The 18319-nt window shown below is 31.3% G+C and overlaps 1 protein-coding gene across 1 annotated transcript in view; it reads left to right on the top strand.

The window, feature by feature from the left end:
* LOC125851848 (serine/threonine-protein kinase STY13-like) overlaps nucleotides 1–18319 on the top strand; it is a 145918-nt gene that overhangs the window by 83749 nt on the left and 43850 nt on the right. The window lies entirely within an intron of this gene.

Genomic DNA, 18319 nt, shown 5'->3' with positions numbered 1-18319 from the left:
TTAGAATATGCGCATATCCTACTTTTTCTAGATCCACTTATGAAGTCACACTGAATATGCTATTATTATTGCAATAATACGTCCAACGGAAATATTCAATCCGGCGGGAATCGAGTTGGTTCATCGGAATTCAAAACATTTTAGATGAACTTTCCCGTGACGCTTCAACGTGAACATCTATGACACCCCAGCTTAAGATAAGAAATCCTACATCAACAAAACGCACGACTGATGTTGGGTATATAACTATGCAGTCCTCATACATTAGTAACGTTTTCAAAGCTGTGTAAACCTAAACCCAAAATGAACAATATCACTAATGGGCTGGGTCGTTACAAACATCCGTCGGGAATTCACCTTTTTAAAGTGAAGTGTGTTTATTTATTTTATTTATGGAATTTCATATTTTAATTTCCTCAACTTTTATAATGTACAAGTTGGTTGATCAGACAATACTCCACCAAGTGTTGAAAAAATGGGCAAAAAACAACTCATGTAGCTTTTATAAGGCAGATAATTGCATAGAAGCTCAAAGCACTCAACAAACATCCTGCAGACTCTTTACAGACAAGGGAATATATATAGACAAAAAGGTTTATTTTCTTGATTATGTCGTTGTCTCTATATATTACTATATTTTTTTAATGGGGCCAGAAGTTGATGTAAAATTGTCATGTTAAAAAATAAAATCTAAGGGGTAACATGAAAAAGTAAAAAAAAAAAAGAAAAAAAAAAAGAGACAAGTTAATGGGATAAGTAATGATTTAGATTTAGACTCTTTTTCTTTTTCAAGACATGTCAATTTCAGTTTTGTAAATTTGCAGCAAAGAGTGCTCGACATAAAACAGAGAAACTAATATTACTATTGAGTATCTGTTTTTAATAAATTGTTATTGTAGTATTTAAATAGTAAATATTACTAGTTTAAGAAATTTACTGATTCTTTTATAGCGAAAATGAATCTGTGAATATACATAGAAGGTGTAGAGTGTTTTTTTTTCTCTCGAAATCGATATTTTTCCATTTCAAATCCTTCTCGATACCTTTCAAGAAAAATCTCTAATTTGAATTTCAAATTAATGGATTAGTGCAAGCTTATTTAATGCGGTTATGCACTCCTTGGATAGGATAACTAACCCCTAGGCCCTAGGTCATAGCCTCATATAAAACCTCTATTTTCCTATATCATAATGGTGTATTTATATATGGAGTTCTTGTAACTAGGATCAATGGTTCCAGCGACTCATGAAATACATAGATATATTTGGCTTATTGGGTTAATATTTTCAACCGGCTTTACCTCGTCACATACTTAAAAGTTATGGTTAAGAAAAAGGATAATTTAATGAGCTAATTCAATAGATATTGGGTCATTAGCACAAATACGCTAATTTTGGAGTAATTTTTAATATTTGTCCCTCAAATTTATGGTCTTTAATTTTGCTCTTCAAATGCTTTAAGTAAGAAAAGATGCGGATGAAAATACCTCTAACATCGGAAAAAAATTGCAAGACAAAAAAGTTCACATTTCCCTATCATAATATATAACACAAATAATGTTTGAGGTAAAACAAGTTAATGTCACTTAATTCCTACAAAACTCATGTCATTAGAAGTATATGTTCAATTCATAACCAATAAGTTATATCATAGAAGGCATAACTTAGTTCTTACAAAATTGATGTGTATGCCTTATAACACATTACTTAGTTCATACGAAACTTATGCTGATAGAGATATAAGTTCAGTTTCAAAATCTACAAAGTTACGCCAACTCTATGTAACTTTTGTCGGACTAGGCAAAAACTTTCTAAACGTATGACTTCATAGTTAAAGATATTCTAGCCCACAAATTTTCATTAAATAAATAGCCCAAACAAAAATTAAAAACCACTCCAAAATAAAGACAATTATGCATGAAAAAAAAAAAAACTTGACAGATATATATTTCCAACAGTTATAAAGATACTTTAATTTTTCATGAGTTCTGAGAGATCCACTAAGGTTGGTATTCATACTTTTAATGAATGGGGCAGTGCTTCAAATTCTAATGGCATTTGTACAGTCAAAACTCCCATTTGCTTTGTCTATGGGACCATAACCTTGCCATATATTACAAAAAACAATCTCCATGCCATTCTTCAAGTTTTGTTCCCTATATATTCATATATATATAAATGATGGACCAGAGATTTTAATGAAAAATTCAAAAGAAAAATAATAATGTAGATGCCCTTAAATCATTTAGTTTATCAATATGATTAAAATATACTTATATAATTATATATTTCGGTTGTATATGCTGTGTATATACTTTAACATATAAATATGCTCTTTAACTAATTGGTCTCATTAGGAATCTATGTCTTTCAATTTTGGATGTGCACAAATAGACACTGAACTTGTATAAAGTTGACATGTGGGTCTTAGGTGGCACCTTATATGTATTATGTCATGTAGGACACATGTATCTACTTGTTTAACTTCATACAAGTTTAAGTGTTTATTTGTGTAAACTCAAAGTTTAAGGGCATAAGTATCAGTTGAGACCAAGTTAATGAATATGTTTATGTATTATACTTATATTACACAACAATAACAACAATATACCCAGTGAAATTCCACAAAGAGGAATCTGGGGAGGATAGTGTATACACTATCGCTACCTCATGGAGGTAGAAATACTATTTCCAAAAGACCCTCACACTATATATATATATATCAAGTGGCAATATAAAGGGGCAACTAGCTAGGGGTCTTCTCAATTACTATAACAAATTTTTTATTGATGTGATAGAAGGGAAAAAAAGAAAGAGATATATGGGAGACACTTCTTGTATCTCATGTCTCTGTGGCACTCTCATTCACTAGCACAAGGCGGTGACATGCATGCTTTGTCCCCATTTGGTGAAATGAATTATTTAAGTTATTGTCAAAATCTTTTTATAACGATATCATTTATTTGAGTATTTATATCGAAATCTAAATACTTAAAAGGTTTGAAGCTGGCTTTGACAAGTCATAACAAATTTCAGATAAAAATATCTCATATTTAGCCTTCAACAAAGTCATACTTTAGATAAAAATGTCCGAAGTCAGATAGAAATTTCAACTTCAATCACCTACATCTGAAATTGTGCCCGAAGCAAATAAACAGTAGCTTAGGCTTGACTTACGACTTGTTTTGAACTTAATTGGGCCTATGTTTTTTAGCCCATTTAAAACTTTGATGTTTTAGCCTAAGTTCTTGTAAGCTTGTAGGTCTCAAGAGTTGTGCCACGGGAAAAAAATAAATCAATTTGAGCAATTGAACAATAGGTCATTACTCATTAAAGATTAAAAAATAATAATTAAGAAAGAGCAATGTAAAGGTATTACTTTCAGACAATAGATGGTAATGACTAATTAGAGTTGTGTTTAATCTTCTGTTTATATTAGTCGATCATACATATTTAGACTTTCTAGACTTTACTTGTTAAATTTTACTGAATATGTTATTGTTATTGACATGTTTAGACTTTATAGTATTAAAATTAAATAATGTTTGGCTTACTTCAATCTAGCAGTTAACAACTCTACATCAAACCAAATAAGGGAAAATTACACGAAATGACAAATATCTAGAGTATATTATGCAATATAGCTATAGTTTTGATTATTTTAATCCATGGCTATAGTTTTACAAAAATTTTCTATTCGGTTTCCTAATTGTATAAATTCAGTATTTGTATAATTTGGTCCTTGATTGTATCCATAATTTGTCTAATTCGGTTCCTGATTGTATAAATCCAGAATTTGTATATGCTTACTCTAGCTATTTGTATACGATTTATGAAAAAATATAATAAATTACCCTATTTGTATGTTGGCAAGTGAAATATACAAACGGAGTTCTGAAAAATTTCTAAATGTATAAATACAAAATTTTTATATACTTAACCTGTTTGTATATTCACAAGCCAAATATACAAGCCACAACCTCCATTTGTATATACTTACCATGTTTGTATATTTGCAAGCGAAATATACAAACCACAACCTCCATAGCAAATGGAACTAAAGCTATATGGAGCGCAATTATCGAAACTATAGCTATAGAGCCTTATCATGTCTATTATCTTTGCTATTTCTGAAGTTTTTATAACTTTGTCAATTGTCAGTTACTCCACTTTGGCCCAACTGAGAATCCATGACAGAGTACCGGCCCATATTGAGTTTCTGTTCATGACAATAGTGTTCTCAGGAGGGGACATCCATTTAATTATTAGCTTAGTTAATGTAACAAAAATTATATTTTAGGCACAAAATTCCTCCTTCTCATTACTTATTTATGATTGTAATTATATGTTGGAGTAATGTTTTATTGTGTTTATATTGTATCATTGAGGATTTGAATTGGTACAAAATTATATTCCATCAAAAGATGACATAGATGACCGAGAACCCTTTTAGATAGAAGCAGATTATAACTTCAATCGAATTTTATTGCTATATATAAAAATGTATATGATTATTCAACACTGTTTAGATCTATATACAAGTGTATTTCTACTTATTTAATTAATAATTACTTATAAACATTTTCTTGGTTGACACGTCCAGCTCCATGTGGAATGTATACTACGTATTATACTATTATTGCTAAATATATATATACTAGATATTTTATTCCCGCGCCAGCGCGGGCCCAATATATCTTACTTCCTCCGTCTCATTTTATGTGAGGTAGTTTGATTCGCCACGGAGTTTAAAAAAGAAATGAAGACTTTTAAAACTTGTCGTCCAAAATGAATGATATAAGTTTGTATGACTGTAAATTATTTCATCAAGGGTAAAATAAATATTTTATAATCAAATTGTTACTTAATATAGAAATGTGACATTCTTTTGGGACTGACTAAAAAGGAAAGTAAGTAACATAAATTGGGAGTAGTTCTTTGTTTCAATTTATGTGACACCGATGAAATTTGGAGAGTTATATAATTTTTTGTATGTGATTTTGTTAAATATATTTTGAAGTTGTTAATTTATTGTGATTTATAGCACTTCTTATATCATTTTCAAATAATATATATTACTCTTTCTGTTCCATTTTATGTGACGTAGGTACTTTTATGAAACTCAACTAAATTTCTTATATGATTCTTAAATATTTTTAGTTGTTATTTTACTTTAATTTACGGTACTTTTTATGTTATTTTCAAATAAACTTCATTTGTTTCAATATGGAATTAAAGAGTCAATAAAATTTCTTTTATGATTTTTAATTATGTTTTTTTTTAATATCTTATATTATTACATTGTGATTTTAAGTACTTTTTATGTAATTTTTAAATCTAGAACAAATTAAAAGAAAAACATGGAAAAATTCAAATGAAGAAAGTACTAAAATTTTCAAATAATCATATTTCTATATTAAAATGTTAAAAACTTTAAAACTCCACATATATGCAGAAAATCATATACGGAAGACAAAATAATTTTTAAAATATATATTAAAGCTCTTTCTAATAATATCACATATTTATTCTATTTTTCGAATAATATATATTTCTCACTCAATCTCAATTACGCAGTACATATGAAATTTCGAGAGTTAATCAAATTTTTAGTACCATTTTAAACTATATTTTAGTACTATTTATATAATTTTCAAATAATATATGTTACTCACTCTATTATATTATGCAATACATGTGAAATTTCAAGAATTAACCATATTTTTAATATTTTAAATTGATTTTTAGTACTATTTTTGTAGTAAATAGAGGAAGTTGAAGAAGAAGGGAAAATCGGTCAATTGACTGACTGACCCTAAGCTCCTAAACATTCTCACTTCTAAATGCAAGCACGGGCACAATATCCGTTAAATTGTTAATTATTATGATTTATAATATTTTTTACATTATTTTCAAATAATATATTTTATCTATTTTTAAATACTTTAAGTTGTGATTAATAATATTCTTAATGTAATTTCAAATAATATATGTTACTCCATTTGTCCCAATTTATGTGACACATGTGAAATTTTGAGAGTTAATATGTTTTTCAAATATTGTAAGTTGTTAACTATTGTGGTTTATGGTATTCTTAATGTATTTTTTCAAATAATATATGTTATTCCCTTCGTCTTAATTAACAATTCGCGTAAAATTTCGAGAGTTAATCGAATTTGTAATATTTTAAATTTATTTTTTAGTACTATTTAAAAAGGAAAAAATTAAAATATAATGAAAGAGGAGTGTATAAAAGTAGTGTGCTTATTCACTCTTCTTATATAGTAATATATGTTATTCCCTTCGTCTTAATTAACAATTCGCGTAAAATTTCGAGAGTTAATCGAATTTGTAATATTTTAAATTTATTTTTTAGTACTATTTAAAAAGGAAAAATTAAAATATAATGAAAGAGGAGTATATAAAAGTAGGTGGACCATCTTTGTGATAGGCCAATAAAGAGTGTGCTTAATCACTCTTCTTATATAGTAATATATATATAGGTATTCCCTATGAGAAATTCTATAAGCACCTATTATTGATTTTGTGAATCGTATAATATCCGTTTTTAAGATGAATATACATTTTCAAAATTGATTAATTAGCTCAATATATACAATTTGAAAAAAAGTTCGAATTGATGGAAGAAGAATGATTTTCTTGTAATAGACCTTATATAATAGAAATTTAAACTAACACCGTAAACTATTTTTTATTGAGAAGATATTTGTTTTTTAAAAAGAATAAAATGTGTATTTTAAAATTGTTCACTACAAAACAACACACACCTATAAAATTTATCAGCACATGCATGCAATAATTATTACTCCTTTTGTTAAATGATACTTGTTCACAATTGATTTTGCACACTTCTTAGAAAATTATAAATGGAAGAGCAATTTTATTATATTATCCTTTGATATAATAAATATAATGTCTTAAAAACTGTAATAGAGAAATGACTATAACTAATGATAAAGAGAAATTAAAAATTAATTAATAAAATGAACAATTATTGTTAAACCTCTCAAAATAATATAATGGATCACTATTCTATTATCGAAGAGGGAAGTACATTGCATCAGCTGAAATGTCTTTTTGTTGTGGCATAGTGGGATGTGGTAAATTATGTCATTTTGTACATATACTATAGGAATTCTATATTATAATATATAGTTAATTAAGTAAAATATAACGCAGAGGCAAATTTTCGTCGTTTTTGCACGCGTCTTCGTTGCCAAGTGTTTTCTTAATCACGTGTCCACTTTGTATTTTAGCAAAGGCATAATTTTATGTAATTTTTGTCTCGTTGATTTATGAAAACAGATTGATAATTTCCTTAAGAACACCATAGTATTCACTTATGGTACCATCTTGTCCAGTGCCACTGACACACACCTCACTGTTATATGTATTTTTTCCTTCACCCCAAGAAGTAGTGTGAAATTTGTATTCATTCGCGAAATAAACAGATCAAGATCGTGCATGTCTTAATGGTCCCATTGCTAAAATTTGTAAATAAGAATCTTGTGAGATCTCTTGTGGATTACTATTCACCTATCAAACAAATTTTTTTTATCAATATACATGTCAAATGATATATTCTTTATTCAGAACTGATTATATTAATTCATACATATTTCTTGAATCATCGTGGAAAGTCAGCTTCAATTTGCTTATCAATGATATCATCAGTAAGATCACTGTAAGTATCTCTCAAGGCTTTTTCATACAAACTGCACTCAATTAAATTAGTAAATTAATTTAAGCCCAAATATAATAATCATATGTACACTATGATGGGTACTTACTTGAGAAAAGGCTTAACCTCATTGCAATTAATAAGAACATGCAACTGTGCTACAACAACTTCTTTATCATCTAGCCACCGAATATTGCCCTTTTTCTTGCCATAACTCCGTCCAAAAAGATTAAAGACTGATAGAGTTGGTTGAGTAGCATTTTTTGTGATAAATCATCATTCCGATCAACTCTATTATTGCTAGATAGGACATGAGATTCAAAATAATGGGAAGCAAAGTATGAGATTCTTGAGCCAAATATGCTTGGCAAATAGATCCTTCAAATCTAGATTTATTTTTTTATAGTCTTCTTTATTTTGTTTAGGAACCTGCAATCAAATTATGAAATAAATAAATTATGTAATAAAATGACGAGAAAAATAATAAATTCTTAAAATAAATTGGTATACCTTTCAAATGGAAACATCCATCGATATTGAACAGGACCACAAACCCTTGCTTCATGAGGCAAATGAATCATTAAGTGCTCCATTGAATCAAAAAGATCGGGTGAAAATATTCGTTGCAATTTACACAAAATTAATGGAATGTTTTCTTCCATTTGCCTTAAATGATCCTCCCGCAATACTGTTGAGCACAAGTCTTTAAAGAATAGACTGAGTTTGGTTAGTGGCTTCCAGATTGATTTTGGAAGTGCACTAAAAGCTACTGGAATATGACATTGCATAAAAATGTGGCAGTCATGACTTTTCATTCCAAATAACTTTAAATGTTTCTTATCAACACATTTACCCAAATTAGAAGCATATCCATCAGGCATTTTTAGCTCATGAACCCACTCACATACATCTTTCTTTTGGTCGTCATTTAAGGTAAACTTTGCTTTCGGTTTAATCCATCTCCCATCAACATTCTGTTGCAAGTGAAAATCAGTTCGACGACAATATTCTTTCAAGTCCATTCTTGCCTTCTCATTATCCTTTGTTCTCTCATTGTTATCTATGAATGTATGGAAAATATTGTCAAAGACATTCTTTTCTATATGCATTACATCAAGATTGTGGCGAACTAGATTGGTTTTCCAGTATGGCAGATCCCAAAAAATACTTCTTTTGGTCCAATTATGTGATTTTTCATAACCATAAAAGTTGCGAGGACCAGATTCAATAATCTTAGGAAATCCTTTAATTTTTTCCCACACTTGTTCTCCAGTTAACCTGGGAGGAGGTTTAGACTTTTCCTCTCTTCCTTTATAAAATGCATTCTTGTTTCTTCTAAATTCATGATTGAGTGGCAAGAATTGCCGGTTACAATCAAACCAAGAAACTTTTCTTCCATTTTTCAAATTGAAAGTTTTTGTTTCATCCATACAAATTGGACAAGCTAATTTACCTATTGTACTCCATCCCGACAGCATGCCATAAGTAGGAAAATCATTAATTCTCCACATCAGTGCTGCTCGCATAAGAAAATTTTGTTTCTTGGACATGTCATAAGTGACTGCACCATCCTTCCATAACTGTTGTAATTCATCTATTAACGGTCTAAGATACACATCAATTTTCTTTTTGGGATTATGAAGACCTGGAATAATCAATGTTAAGAACATATATGGGGCAGTCATACAAATATCAGGAGGAAGATTGTACAGTGTAACAATCACTGGCCAACAAGAGTATGATGGTCCTGATTGGCCAAAAAGAGTAAAACCATCCGAACAAAGACCAAGTCTAACATTTCTAGGCACTACAACAAAGTCTGGATAAGTTCGATCAAAATTTTTCTATGATTCTCCATCCGAAGGGTGGCATAACACACCTTCTTCCCTGCGATTTTCATAGTGCCACCTCATGTGTTCAGTAGATCTTTTCGAAGCATATAACCGTTGAAGTCTAGGAATAAGTGGCAGGTAATGCATTGTCTTGTGTGGAATTTTTTTCTTACCCTTTTTTCCCACACGTTTTTTATAACGAGGTTCTTTACAAAACTTACATTTTGTCATCTCTTTATTAGCCTTGTAATATAGCATACATCCATTAACACAATAATCAATTTTTTGGCTAGTTAGACCAAGCCCCAACACTAGCTTCTTCGCTCGGTAGTAATCAATAGGTATCTTATTATCTGTAGAGCTTGTTTCCTTCATTAATTAAGCCATTGCATTAAAACAACTATGAGACATATTGTATTCCGATTTAATACTCATCATTCTAACATCCACAAACAACTCTGAATATTCGCATCCATGCCATAAGGGATTCAGAGCTGAATTCAACATTTTGTAAAATCTGCTAGCACCTATATTCGGAGACTCTTCTACATTGGGTTCAACTTGATGACTAAATTCTACAGCAGCATCATCATCAATCATATTTACGTGTTCACAGTTTTTTTCTAGAATGTTACATTGAATGCTTGAGGGCATGTCAAAGTCACATTCTTGATGACTACTTGAATCACCAGAATAGATATGTTCATTCAAATTAATTGAAGGGGCTTCCTCTCCATGTGACATCCAATACCAATATCTTGGTGTGAATCCTTTTTGAAAAACATGCACATTAACTTCATCGGGTGTCAGATGCTTCATATTTTTACAATGCTTACAAGGACACCTTATAACCTTTTCAAACAAATACTTCTGTTGACTACAAGCAAATTTAATAAATTCATCCATTCCACTTATAAATTCATCAGTATATCCCACTCGATCAGAGATTAGTCTATTTACCATCCATTTTCGATGCTCATAATTTTTCATTTTCTGAACCAAAAAATAAATATGTTTGTAAACACATAAATAATGAAATTTAGATACTGTATGGTTCAACAATGGTTGGGGAAAGCTACTAGTCAGTCACATGAACCTAAAAATATGCACATAAAAATACAAGAACAAGGACAAAAAAAAGCAACACAATAATTACCTAAAAAAGAGCTACTTGAGAAACAAAACATAATTATTTGATCTATATACTTGATATCCCTGTTTAAATAATAAACTTGTCATCTCTGTCAGACAAGTAGATTCTTATATATCAAGCGAACCAGAAATTGATTTATCAAGTGAACCGGAAATGGACCTCGAATCAATTTATGTTCTAATTCATAAATAATAAACTTGTCATCTCTGTTAGTTCCTTGGTATACTTAGAGAGGGAACTGACTCTTAACAAGAGGGTGAATATAAAAAAATTTCATAATAGAGCATATGTGATTAGTGGGTCAAAACTAAACAATATAGAATAACATATAAGGGCAAAAAGAAGAGTGGTATTGGTGTGTCTAGCATCACTATGATGTAGTCAGAACAAATTTTCTATAAAATAGGATTTTACTAAAACAAAGAGGAAATCACACATAGTAGAATATAGACTGAAACAAAATGTGATGGAAATCATTATTTAAAAGAACCAGTCTTGAATACATTACACGCCCATAAGAAAGGAAAAGGAACAAAAGAAACATTTTATACACTCTTTAATCATCTGAACAAAGAGTATATACAGCTAGCCCAAATATATTAATATGATGTGGTATGTCCTATTTTAACTGTTCAAGTGTTGCATCTCAAGTTTTGAAGTTAGGTAAGTGGCAAAATAAAAGTTGGCGGAAGTTATCGTAAGTTCCTTCTTAAAGATTTTTCTGAAATTTGGATCAAATGTCTTGGAGGTTTTCTCCCAATCTATAAAAAGTTATAGGGCCCACAAACTATCGAATCGAAGGTCTACGAGTCTAGTTTCCAACGCATCAAACCATTTGTTCATACGACTTCAGAATAGAGAGATATTCGCGTTTTCGTAGGACTGCGCAAGCAAGCACGTGAGGTGGGGCCCTAGGTCGGTGGAAAGTTGCATATATCTTCTTCTTTGAATTTTTTCTTTATTTTTAAGCTAATAACCAGAGAAATTAGAAAAACTCATTTCTAGGATCAAGTGAAGTATTAATTTTCTCGACTTAAGTCCTTGACGAAAGTTGTTCTACGCGTTGGGCACATCATCGTGGTATAATTTATTTTATCAATTTTGTAGCATATCACACTTTAGTGTTGTGACATCAAGGGTTTAAATATATTTGAAGGTTTTGAGGCGTATTACGAACCTAAGATCGAGGTAAGACCCTTCTTTCATCGACTCTAGCTTTTATAAACAGCAAATAACAATTTGCGACGGACATACATATATTTTATCATATTGTCATGGTATATTTTATTTTGTGTGTTGATTATGGTCCTACACTGTTGTAGTATCGAGGGAGTTATGAGTAAAAGTCGTTAGACACGTGAATTTAGCGAAAAAGGTATGTTAAGGTTATTCCCTACTTACGACATGTTCCTTAATATACTTAATATACTTGTAGTGTTATTGTTGATTATTGGCTGCTCGAGTTGATCTAATTCTTCCTTGTCGGGATTCTTATTCATTTAGTAGTGTCCCTATGTTGGACACAACTTAGAGGCTATTTGTACAGGTTGCTTATAACTAAATTGCTCGCTGTTAACGATTTGATTGTTAGTGTTGCTCTTGAGGCTATTGTGGTTAGCTGCAGGAATGTGATTTATGCCTAGAAGGGCTATGTTCTTCCTACGGGGCCATATGGATAACTAAAAGGGCTATATTGATGCCTAGCGGGGCTATGAGTTGCCTACAGGGCTATATTGACGCCTAAGAAGGCTATGAGCTTCCTACATGGCTATGTTGTTGCCTAAGAGGGCCTAAGAGGGCTATGAGTTGTCTATTTTATCGTATTGTCATGGTATCTTTTATTTTGTGTGTTGATTATGGTCCTACCTTGTTGTAGTATCAAGGGAGTTATGAGTAAAAGTCGTTAGCCACGTGAATTTAGCGAAAAAGGTATGTTAAGGTTATTCCCTACTTACGACATGTTCCTTAATATACTTGTAATGTTATTGTTGATTATTGGCTGCTCGAGTTGATCTAATCCTCCCTTTCGGGATTCTTATTCATTTAGTAGTGTCCCTATGTTGGACACGACTTAGAGGCTATTTGTACAGGTTGCTTATAACTAGATTGCTCGCTTTTAACGATTTGATTGTTAGTGTTGCTCTTGAGGCTATTGTGGTTAGTTGCAGGAATGTGATTTATGCCTAGAAGGGCTATGTTCTTCTTACGGGGCCATATGGATAACTAAAAGGGCTATATGTTGCCTATAGGGCTATATTGATGCCTAGCGGGGCTATGAGTTGCCTACAGGGCTATATTGACGCCTAAGAAGGCTATGAGCTTCCTACAGGGCTATATTGACGCCTATGAAGGCTATGAGCTTCCTACATGGCTACGTTGTTGCCTAAGAGGGCTATGAGTTGTCTATAAGATTTGTTGATACCTAAGAGAACTATGTGCTGCTATGGGGCTATATTAATGCCTAAGAGGGCTATGTGCTTGCCTACAGGGCTAGGGGACTATCGATAGGGGTATATAGACTGATTGGCAACTTCCGGGCTTGTGGGGGCCTGAGTAGGTGGTCTTGTGTGCTGTTTGTACCTGCCGAGCTTATGAGGGCTCTGTTAGGTTGTTGTTTTATTATTTTTGATAAATTTAGATTTATAAGCAGGTTAGTACACTTATCTTATCTTTGATTTATTTATCGAATTATTCCAGTATATTAAGATACTTGATCATAGCCTATTGTCTTTCATACTCTGTACATTATTTTGTACTGACGCCCCATTGCCTGGGGGCGTTGCATTCATGCATGCAGGTCCTGACAGACGACTGAGTAGACCTCCTCAGCAGCAGGATTGACTTCTTTTCCGTTGGCTAGCCCATTTTCTCCGGACCTGCCAGTGTTTGGAGGTTTGTTAGATTTTGTTGTACATATTTTTATGGGTAGGCTGGGGCCCTGTCCCGCCAATCGTTAATACTCTTAGAGGCTTGCAGACTAGTGTGTGGGGTTTATAACTACGTTATGGCCATGTTGACCTAATTTGTTGGTTTGCTGAAGCTTGTTGGTTGTGTGATGCGTTGTCTTGTTATATACATGCTTTCAGTTTTGGTATAGAGATCATGGTGGCCTTGACGGCCCAATCAGGACTTCTGTGCTAGTTGACAATTTCTTTATATGAACTCTTGGGATTAGCTGTTTCTTTTGTAGATCTGTTGACAGGGGCCTTGCCGACCGAGGGTTTAGTTTTAAGCCGAGATATACTTGTTTGTTTTCTTAATTGCATGTGACTGCCATGCGCTGGTAGCAAATGGTTCAGCAGGGTTGGCTCGGGCCTGAGTTTTGGCATTAGGAGTCAGTTGCGCCCCTTGAGTTTGGGGCGTGACACCTACCTACAGGAATAATCTCCAAAGCATTCTAATATGAGAACACACACAACATACATATGATGTATTAACTGAAGAAGAGGTCTAAAAAGAATGAAATTGTAAGCTAATTCTCATACATGTGTCAACCGAGTACTTTTGACCTTTCACATTCTATTCATGGTCCAACAGATAACTTGGTTAGGAAACGGAATATAATCACAAAATGGCTTGGGTTGAATTAACTAAATTTTGTGTTGTTCCATCAAGTAAAGGAAACGGAATGAGGAATTGAACACGATTTAACATCAAACAATCACATCACTAACAATTAGAATATAATCACAAAATGCCTCAACAAAACTTGATTAAAACAGAAAGAACGAAGCATCTTCGCACTCTAAGCAAGAGCACCCACATTGAAGGTATCATGCAGATGCTTGGATACCTCAACCATCCCAGAAAACAGAAGCCCAAACTGCTCCACTGGTTGTTTTAAGCCAGAATAAAATCAAGACTTACCAGATTTTAGTGAATCAGTTCCATATGATCTCTGTGGGGACCTTTTTCAGAAATCAAACTACAAGAACAGAAACTGAAAGGTGCAAAGCAAGAATAATTTTCCACTCTCTTTCGTACAGTTCAGAATAATTGATGAATTGAGCAAGGGGAAAAACCGATGAACATGTAAAGAAAAGATGACAGCAAGCTGTACTAAGTTTCAAGATTATGAATATATTCGTACTTCTAATTTTAGCTCTCTGTCAGATTGTACTTGACTATTACTCATTTGCAGTTATCCTTAAGTGGTTAACATATAATTCATGTGTTGATTCCTCTCTAATAAAGTATGAACTATGAACAATAATAGACCAAATAAAGTATGAACTATGAATATATTCGTACTTCTAAGTTAAAGTATATAAGGCAAAAGTTGAAGGAGCTGAAGCCACACTTAAAATTGCTAAACAATAATAATTACAGAGAAGCCACAGAGAAGACCCAACTCATCAGACACTATTTAAATTAAACGTAGTACAGTCCAGTAGCCACAAGTAACCAAATTAAAGGAGCAGTTGAGTTAAAGTAATAGTCGAGATGCTAGAACAAACATCATTTGTAGGATATTAAAATTCAATAATCTATAGAGAAAAAACATAATAAGGACATGCACTCATCTTCTCCAATATTGGTGGCAAGTTTACCCACCAACCATCACCTATATGTATGGGTGTGGGCTGTAGCAATCTATTTGACGATTACCTGAATTGTGCACAGTTGATCCAAACACCGCTATCATAAACAAAAAACTAACAACATAACAAGCACCTAAGAAGAAATACAGCTAATGAAAAAGAAAAATGAGCTAAACTTAACACTGCAACAATCATTGGCCAAGTATTTAAGCGACAGATTTGATTTGCAATAAAATTTCACTCTATTTTCATCCAAACTAAATCAGTAAACAAAAATTTACAAATTAACTTCACAGAGATTGAAATTTGTAGATTAACCTCGATTTTTGGGTAGATTGACAAGCAAATCTTCCGATCTAAAGTACTTTACTTCGGAAAAATCTGCTTGAAGAGAAGCATGTGGTCTGCTTGGAGAGTTTTGAGATGAGCTTGGAGATGAACTTTGGATGAGCTTGGAACTTGGAGCTACACCGATCGGAGCTTTGGAAAATCAGATCGTTTCCACTATTGCTTTTGCATGTAAGTTTTGGAGAGAAGCTTTAGTGGGTTTTGGAGAGAAGCTTCAGTGTAAAGTGAGTTAGAGAGAAGGAAAATGAGTATAATGGGTCTTACAATCACTTTCCAATTCCTAAAATTTTAATTGAGTTTTTAATTGGTCTATTTTCCCAAAAAAAATAAAAAATATAAGTATAAAAAAATCTAATCATCTAAAAAATATACTCCGTATAACTTACTAATTATTTTTGGAATTAGTAATTTTAGGAATGTCTAGGTAAATTATTTCTCATTCCTAAATTCCCAATTATTTCTCATTCCTAAATTTTGGTCTAATAATTCCTAAATTCCCAATTATTTCTCAAGGTAATAAAATGTCTAGGTAAATCCCCATAAATAGTTTTTTAGATAACCTGGAATTTTCCTACAGATTAAAAGGATTTTTTTAAAAATTTTGCAGGAACTAATTTAGTGCAAAATGATATCAACTTTAGCTGCGAAATTTGTTGGGAATATAAGTTTCACAGGTAATATATTCTAATATTGAGGAATGTAAAATTTTTGCAAGAAAATTTGCAAGTATTACCTGCGAAAATTTTCCCAAAATAATATCTCCATGTAATTTACTCTTTTCTAGTAGTGCTAATTTACAGCTCACCAAGGATACTTCTTCAATGTAATCTTATTAGAGAGACTTTGGGAAAGTAAGATGCGCACAAACCTTATTTCTATTTTATGACGGTGAAAAAATTATTTCCGATAGATCATCGGCTACAACAACCATTTCAAAGTAGTGTGTTGAGAAAGAAAAATTAGTTAGCAGTATATTATTAATTAATATTGAACATAATTTTTTTAAAATAAAAGCTTATATAATCAAGTACTGAGTCGTGGCTATATGCTTTTCTAATTTTATCCTGATTAGAATGCAAATTGTTCTAATCCGTCGTTTACTAAGGTTTGACAATACTTTCAAACACGTGAATTTATAGTTGAAATTTGAAAATTACACAGAATAATTACCTAAAATCAACTTAAGAATTTCTTAAATGTATTTTCAATATAGGTTAACTTCACAAAGACAATATATTTTTAATAGATAAGCTGCATAGCTGATTAAAGAATTGTTACACTATTCAAAAAAATGATTGTTACAACATAGTGAAGTCTCTAGTGATGTATTTGGGTGATTGAATTTATTTATTTTTCATTTATATGCGCGTAATCATTTTGTTTAACAAAGCACTTTATAAGTTCATTAAAAACAACCCCCAAATCAACATAGTTTATGTCACGAAAATTTACGTGTCCAAGTTTTGATTAGTTGTTATAAACTAGGTACATCATTTGGTACAAAACAATGTGGTATTGATAATTTTATATTTGTAGCTAATAATTAATATTCAATAAAGGTGTTAACTTATTTTTTTTTTAGTGAAAACCGATAAAATTTTGCTATGAAATTTTATATTTAGTCACTTAGAATTTATGCATCATATATTTAGCTACAAAATATGATTTTAGTCATAAAAAATGAATAACTAGTGACGACTCCTTGTATATTTAGCTACAAAATATGATTTTCGTCATAAAAATTGAATAATTAATGATGACTTTTATGTTCTAACTAGTACTCCCCTGTTTAAGAAAAATGATCCAATTTGTTTTTTTAGTATATTTCAAAAAAAATGATCCGTTTTCTTTTTTTGATAATACTTTAATTTTAACTTATCACATAATATGATTAAGGCCGCACAAGATTAAAAGGCATTATGGTACATTTGACATAACTTTAATTTAGAACCATAAATTAAAAAAGTCTTCTTTCTTTTTTAAACTCCATTCCAAATTAAACTAGACCATTCCTTTTAAAATGAATAGAGTAATTTCATAATTAAATATCATATTTGTTATAGTGGTACACCAATAAAGTTTGTCTGTATATAATGCATGCTTTAATTATTACATTTGCATCAGCTAGAATGTCTTTTTTCTTGGGATGCGGCAAATAGTGTCATTTTGCATATATACTATATTTAGTAAATTACTAAACGATACAAATGAAGAGGCAAACCTTCGTCGTTTATGCATGCGTCTTCCTTGCCATGTGTTTTCTTCATCACGTGTACACTTTTTGTATTTTAGCTCAACACATCTTCTTATGTAAATATTTTGTCTCAATTGATTTATTCAAAAATAAATTTAATAATTTTTGCCTCATTATTAATTGATGTGTACTTCACCTGTCACTAGCTCAACAACCATACTACTTAACAAAAATAAAAATATTCCATTAAACATTAATTAGTTTATGGTGTTATTATATTTTAATTAATAGAAACCGTACGTGTACTGTTATTCTTAATACATTTAAGGTTAATTAACTCCATTTGAGTGAGTCTATATAGCACGATGCGCATGAGTTTTATTCGATTTGTGTGGTTAGTTTGGATCCCTACTCGAGCAGTAACATTTTGATTCGTATGCCATTTCAATTGCGGGGCAAGCATAATTTTTGTAAATTTAAGTATATATGTGTGTGTAAATTTTTAATTACTTTATTGACTACTAGGCTTAGGCTACATGCTTAAATACTT

The sequence above is a fragment of the Solanum stenotomum genome, unplaced genomic scaffold (assembly GCF_019186545.1).
Source record: "Solanum stenotomum isolate F172 unplaced genomic scaffold, ASM1918654v1 scaffold30406, whole genome shotgun sequence".
NCBI classification, from domain to species: Eukaryota; Viridiplantae; Streptophyta; class Magnoliopsida; order Solanales; family Solanaceae; genus Solanum; species Solanum stenotomum.
This window is presented reverse-complemented; position numbering and strand designations above follow the sequence as displayed.